General features: G+C 36.2%; 1 long non-coding RNA gene across 1 annotated transcript; it reads left to right on the forward strand.

Annotated features, from left to right (window-relative positions):
• The first annotated feature begins 780 nt into the window (after nt 1-780).
• LOC108958712 lies at nt 781-1,683 on the forward strand. Its single transcript, XR_001986059.2, has 2 exons — nt 781-876; nt 1,010-1,683. It is a non-coding gene; the product is annotated as an uncharacterized LOC108958712 (long non-coding RNA).
• Nucleotides 1,684-7,159: the final 5,476 nt, after the last annotated feature.

A 7,159-nucleotide genomic window follows, 5' to 3' on the forward strand; every position in this document is an offset into this window, starting at 1 on the left:
TGGTGTTACACTCAATCTCACTCTATCCCTGGAAAAGCATCTAAACTAGTCATCGATTCCAGCCGAAAGAGCTCAATTCTTTTTGCCTGCTTCACTTTGACATCCAACGTATTAATCTGAAACAATCCAAGTTTGTCACGGGTGTCAACAGTTGCGCACTATTTCTCCTGAACCTGAATTTTGATCTCCGATCTGAGACAACAAACATGTAAAAATTCAAAATCTCCTACAGACCTCGACGATAAATAGACCACCATGAACACAAATGAGAGAGTTAATGCGTGAAACCTTTGTCTGAAATCTTGGTAGAGCCAGATTTGTCAAATACTTAGTGTGACTCTGTCAACTAATTCTAAATTTCTCATGGTGTAAGCATAGTGTATGTTCGAGACCATTGTACGCAGCTATCAAAGAGCAAGCCAATCTAGTACTTAATGGTCAGGCGCTGATGAGCACATTGAACTATCCATGTGGCTGAGAGCCCTCACAGCCCAAATCGAAAATTTCACTAGATACTAAACATAAAATAAGTAAGTGGAGAATAGAAAACAAAGGATTATTCGCCTTCTTCTTCTTAGAGTCGCCGAGATAAAACGGATGTGATTATTTTGTGGTAATTTTAGAGACTACCAACAAATTAGAAGAAACTCTGTGTTACTAATAACTAAATGTAGGGATAAAAAACAGAAGTACTCCGATACACATTGCCAAGATTCTTCCGGAAATCCCTCCGCTGCTATATTTGTTGGCCATCTTTGCTTAAGAATCATGTACAGCGCATCCATAGTCCAAATCTATATAAAGGGACATTCTATATAAAGCCCACTTCCCAGCATCCCAAGCACCGGCCTTATTGAAGTATCCGTCGTTCTTGAGGTACTCTTGCGTGACCTTCATACTTTCCATGTTTCAGCGATTTTCTGATATCACGAGTCTCACGAACATTAATTTTTCTTAGACATACAAATTCAGTGGTTTATTTATCCTCTGGCAACATTCTTTTTCCCAGGTTGAAGTCAAGATGACGGAAAACCAGTTTCAGAACCTAAAGAAGAGAATAGGCGCCCATCCAAATCTAGATAGAAATGGACCGCTGCTGCATATGACCAACCCAATCGGTGGCTTCAACGAGTGGGTCGTATTAACTTATAACTTGCAGGTCCTGGGAGACAAAATAAAGGAGAATACCGTGCTGCGCGAGAAGTTAGACGACGTGGTGGATAACTATGTCAAGCATCTAGAGACTCTATGCAAAATAAGGCCACCTGAGCCCACGGCATATCCTATTCCGATCCGCGGTGGCACTGTAAGTCCCTACCCCAGCGATGCCATGCCGTATTGGATCGCGACGATGAACCAAAGGCTGGAAGGTCTAGAGAAAAGCTTCAGGAAAATGGAAGAGCTCATGATGGAAAAACATGGAGCATAACGTTACCAACAAACTTGTAGATCCAGCTAATCCTCTAATGACGGTAAATCATATCGAGTTCGATGTCCATGTCACAAAAATTTCTCCCCTTTTTATTTGTGCCAGTATACGTTGTTTTGCGAGTATTTGTAAGCGTCAATAAAGGAGACAACAACTCTGGCGGATTTCCTTATGTATCGGATAGAGGCAGGGGAAAGATGTGTATTTATTGTTTTGCTGAATAAAAGGTGTTCTTGCTCATATTCTTAAAGTAATTTTCGCCCATAAGATGCGAACTCTAAGGAAGCTATAGCTGAAGGACGGGACGCTATGTTCTATTTGGTTTTATCATATCATCCTGTTGCTCCATTGATTTGTGCATATTGTACTAAACTTCAAGGCGTGGTTGCTTCTTTTGAGTCGGATGTGCAATTTCACCGCGTTGCACAGAAAAAAGACTAGATTTCTGCAACTTAATATCTGCAGAGCTTGCGGACACGACGATGCGACTACTCAGAGCAACCTTCACTTGTCTCTGAAGTCATTAAGTATAAAGCAAGCTTTCTGGTCCCCAGAAGAAAATGGAATGAATAGAGAGACAGCGTACGTTGGTACTAGATTCATTCGCAAAGGCAAATCAACCATCGTCACGTTTGTCTTATCACAAATCTGCTACGACGGTCCCATCTCTATGTCATGTCTTTTGGGGACGCCGTTGCCTGTCCCTGAAGCTTGATGAAGGAATCATGAATCAACCCATGTATTTGAACAGCGACGGGGGCGTGCCATCTCTTTCGGCAAGCTTCTTTACGCGACTTCTAGAGACCAAACCGAAGCGGAGTATGGAGAGCAGGGCTTTGCGGAGAGGATGAAGAACGGAAAAACGGGAGACTCGTCGAATTAACATGACCAGAGAAGCATTCTTTAGCATGCTTTCAGTGATCGCCCAGTTAGCTATTGTCATGCAAGCAAACAAGCACACGAGTTGGTGTATGCAAGAAATGGAAATTTGAAAGATTAGGTTGGAACCGTTGAATAATGCAAAGAAATCATAGACCAAGATCCGGAATACCAAGAAAATTGTACTTGTGAAAAGAATTAATTATTACGAGATTCGAAATTATCTTTAGGGAAAATTCCAAAATGTTCTCATTTTCTCAAATAAAAATTTAAAATAGACATTATTTCAAATTAAGGCCTAAAGTGTTCATTTTAGTCTCAAAGAATGGCCTAAAATGGCTATAGTCATTTCAAATAAGGGCCTAGCCTCCCTAACTAGCCAGCTAGCAAAAAATTCTAGCCAATCAAGGAAATTTTCGTTCAAATACAATTTAACTTAAATTAGATTAGATTATTAAAAAGAGAGAGAGAGAGAAAAACACAAGCGGGAGGGCACTCCCCCTCGCCTATGGCTACCACCCCATCACTAGTGGGGCAATGGTGAAGCCCAGCGGGGTCGTCGGCGCCTAAAGGAGGGTCGGTGACCTTAGCCAACCAGGTGAGGGTCGAGTGGGAGAGGGCTCACTCAGTCTGGGCAAGGTTCGCCGACCATCGTGCAAGCTTGGCAGCCCTTGCCCAATGCCACCGTTTGGGAGAGGATTGCAGCCCTCTCCCACCTATAGTGAGGGTCTACTAGCCCTCACCTCTGGTCAGCCAAGGTTGCCGCCCCTCACTTAGGCACCGACAACCTTGTCAGCCTTCGCTGCCACCTCACTGGCAACAAGGCGGTGCACTTGTGTTTTTTTTTTTTTTTTTTAGATTTTTTAAGAGAAAAAAGAAAGCAAAAAGAAAATTTTAAAAAAATTAAAAAGATGAACTTGCCCTTCACATTTGGTAAGTTCAGGCCATTCTTTGAAATTGATATATGCACTTTAGGCTATTATTTGAGAATTTGATGGTACTTTGAGTTTTTATTTGAAACAATGTCTATTTCAAGCCCTTATTTGGAACTTTACCTTATCTTAAGATAGAACATGCCCATTTTCTAATACCGAAAAATTGTGAGAAACAAAAATTTATGCATTCGTCCACAGACGCAATAATGTAGAATAAGAAACTTAGGACATCTTGAGAAGGAAAAAATGATTGAAATCCCTAAAAAATAGCAGACTCTTTGTTTTGTAGAATAGTATAGATATGAAATTTTGGATATCATTGGTGGAATTTGACGGGTATGATTGGTAGCACGGTAGTTTTTCTTAAATTTTAATAATTCCTTTCCTATTTAATATGATAACTGAACGTTTTGCTTAATTGAATATTTTAAATTGAGATTAATTAGGGTTATGCAATGTAGGCAAAACCTATTCTAAAAAAAATGAAGTTAAAACCAAACCAACTGAAACTGCATACCGTGAGGCAGGCGTTCCTACAAATCTGTAGGCTTAAAGATGGGTTGAATTTGCAACTTAGGTTACTGGTTATATGGAAAATTATGATTCACATAGATAAATGACTATGAGTCATAATGGGTCATAAGTTGATTTTTCTCGTGCAAATTTAGGAAATTAATAGTTTTCGAAAGGTCATCGATTACTCAATTATTTCCATTAGATAGTTAATATCATAGAGAAAAGTTACCTATTATAATTACCTAACATATGTATTGATGCTCACTTTTCTATTCAAAAATACTAATCAGGTCAAAAATTTATTGAGTCTCCATTTGTTTCGCAAGTAATAAATGATTTGAAAAATATTTTCCTAAACATAGTCACTTGTGAGTATGGATTAACTAAAAATATTTTTATCATTCATGAAAAAGTTTTGATATAAATTATTATCCATAATAAAAGCATTTTCATTAACTAATTATTTCAAGCGATTATTTTGATTAAAATATTTTACAAATCATTCATTTTCGTGTAATAAACAGAGCGTATATATCCATAAATAGAAATTTGCTTTTCCTTGTGCAAAATTATTATAATTATACAAAGAAATTAAGAGTTGTTTGGAACCTTTCAAATTGAAAAGTATGATATGTATGGATTAGTGAGTAGTAGTTATTCCTTTGTCTTAGTTTCCTTTAGAAGTAATTTTAAAAGGGTTATGTACGTTGCACATAAAAAAGTAAATTTCCAACGGAACAGTAATTATACTTTGCAACTTTTCCGCTGTAACTTTTCATTTTTCATTTTTTTGAAAAGTCAAGCATATGGCTCTCAATAATTTGTGTACTTTCCACGTGTTGGAGAACTTGTCCATGATGAAAGTCTATTTCCATTGCCCCAGGGCATGTCAATGTGAAGTCATTCAGAATCTTTTAAAAATCATCTGTTAACTGATTGAACTTGCTGTACTTTTGTGTGGAGCTTATCAGATCGAACGACCGGCATGACTTTGCTAATATCAATCTATGAACAATCTACACACTCAGATAGATGTCTGCATAGATAAACCACGAGACCATAGAAAAACCCTCATGAGGCGCAAATCTCAATCAGGCTAAACTCGGCTGCTCCTTGAGGATCACGACGTCGAGCAGCACAAAGCTTCTAAGGGACAGGCCTTTTAGATTTTGGGGACGGCTTCACCCACCGCTTGTTGTCTGCACCTGTTATTCATTGAGGATCATGACCCTGAGGCCTTTTCACACATGCGATGGTACACGAACACTAGTCTGAACACTTGTATGAATCAAGTCCGTGAATGGAATCCCATTGCATCGATCTGATTATGGCGCATCAGATTTTAGGTAAGTACTGCACCATCAATGGTTTTCTTATTTTCTTCCCCATCCATGGACCAGGAGCACCTGGCAATGTCATCTCTTCTTTGGATTGTGCTCTTGTGGGGGAAAAAGATGGCCTTGCCCTTCCACACCAAAGCGTGACTCGCCTTTTCCTTTTTGGCAGATTTCTGATCTGCTACGTTGCAGAAGTTAATGGCATGTTACCAATATAATAATATGATGACAATGATAATAAGAATTTTGGTGTGGCCCAAGAAAATATAATAATAGTAGTAATATGATCAAAAATTGAGTAAACGTGTTCGAAAAGGATAATCTGGGCAAGAAGGTGCTCGAAAAAGAAGAAAGAGAACTATGATTACTAGTAATTAAATTAATCCGAGCGGTTTGGGAGAAGAACAGTATAGAAACGGCTTTACGATTTTAATTGTACAAGATTAGCATAAACACATGCAAGTTTGAAAATAATGGTGCACTTTTGATATGTTTATTTCATGGAAATCGAATGGTTTAAAAAACATTTTCCAAAAAGTGATTGCTTGTGTTACTACAAAAACAAATTAACAAAAAAATATTTTCATCGTTCACATAAATGTTTAGACATGATAATGAAAATATTTTTCATTTACTAATTATTTCAAGTAATATAAGTGATTATCATTAAAAAAGCATTTTCTAAATCATTCATTTTCCGCGAAATAAATAAAGTCTTCATCTTATATTGTAATTTATATAGAATCGACGATCTTATAGCTAGTATATGTAATTCAACATGTAGCACCAGTCAGGTTAGGATTGCACAAATTGAAACCAAGAATAAATCCTCTACTTATCTTATCAAGCGAGTTCGCACAAATTTGATCAACACGACTAGCATGAAATCATGTTCCCTTATTGTAAGCCTAGATCCCATGTCGTGTAAAATGATATTTCCTTCTTACATAATTATATGTCATATGCTAGCTTTATATGAGGATAAAAATTGAATTTTTATATATTTTATCGAAAATTAATTACATATGTCTTGTATAATTACGTTAAAAAAAAAGGTTAGAAACGTTAGAGATAGCTAGGAAAATTGATAATTCTCTAACAAGAAAGAAAGAAAGAAAGAGAATGGAACAGAAAAAAGAAGAGACAATAAAAGGCAGAAAAAAAAAAGAATCCCAAATTACAGGAATTGTCAAAAAACAATCATAAGTTAGATTTAACATCTCTGGATGAAACGCTATTATCGAAAGATCAACTCATAATATCAATTTTAAATCTCATTAAATCAGGCTACTGCATTTTTTTAAGTAATTCACTTATCTCGTTGTGTTGTAGCCATCGCCCGATCTAGTGAGGCAATAAAATATCATTCTTTTGCTAATACAACATCAAATATACTATGATTGCGATGGTTATTGGAAGAATAAGAGCCCATCATAGTAGTGGTAGGAGATTCATTTATTGGGACAATCGGAAAAGTGTGTTGAAATAACCTATCATTTTATATAATATCACGTTCTTCATGGCACTATTTGCCTTGTCTCTACTTTGATCAGTTGATCATACTCTTAATATCTTCACTAAGGAACATACATGCCCTTTTTTTTTCTTTATCTATACTCAAGCCGACTTCTTATATGTTGCCTTGAATTTGATGAGATGCTAAAGATAATAAGAAAGTCAATTCTACATCCCCTTGAGTTTGTTAGAGTTAATAAGGAGATCCTCAGTATTTCCTTTGATTGTGTATATATGTCCTCCCATAATTGTGTATATATCATTGATTGATCATAATTGATTGCGACTGATATTGTAATATCATGTTATCTTAAATACTCATCTTATAAAGCCTCATTTACTCTTCATCAAGAATGCATCATTTTGAATGCATATATATTATATAATCTCCTTCCACAAATTCTTACATTTTATACTTTGTTTATTTAGCAAAAAATGAATTAATTGAAAAATATTTTCTTAAAAATGATTACTTGTATTACTTACAAATGAACAAATAAAAAATATTTTCATCATTCACGAAAATGTTAAGACATATGTGATTGTTG

The sequence above is a fragment of the Eucalyptus grandis genome, chromosome 3 (genome assembly GCF_016545825.1).
Source record: "Eucalyptus grandis isolate ANBG69807.140 chromosome 3, ASM1654582v1, whole genome shotgun sequence".
NCBI classification, from domain to species: domain Eukaryota; kingdom Viridiplantae; phylum Streptophyta; class Magnoliopsida; order Myrtales; family Myrtaceae; genus Eucalyptus; species Eucalyptus grandis.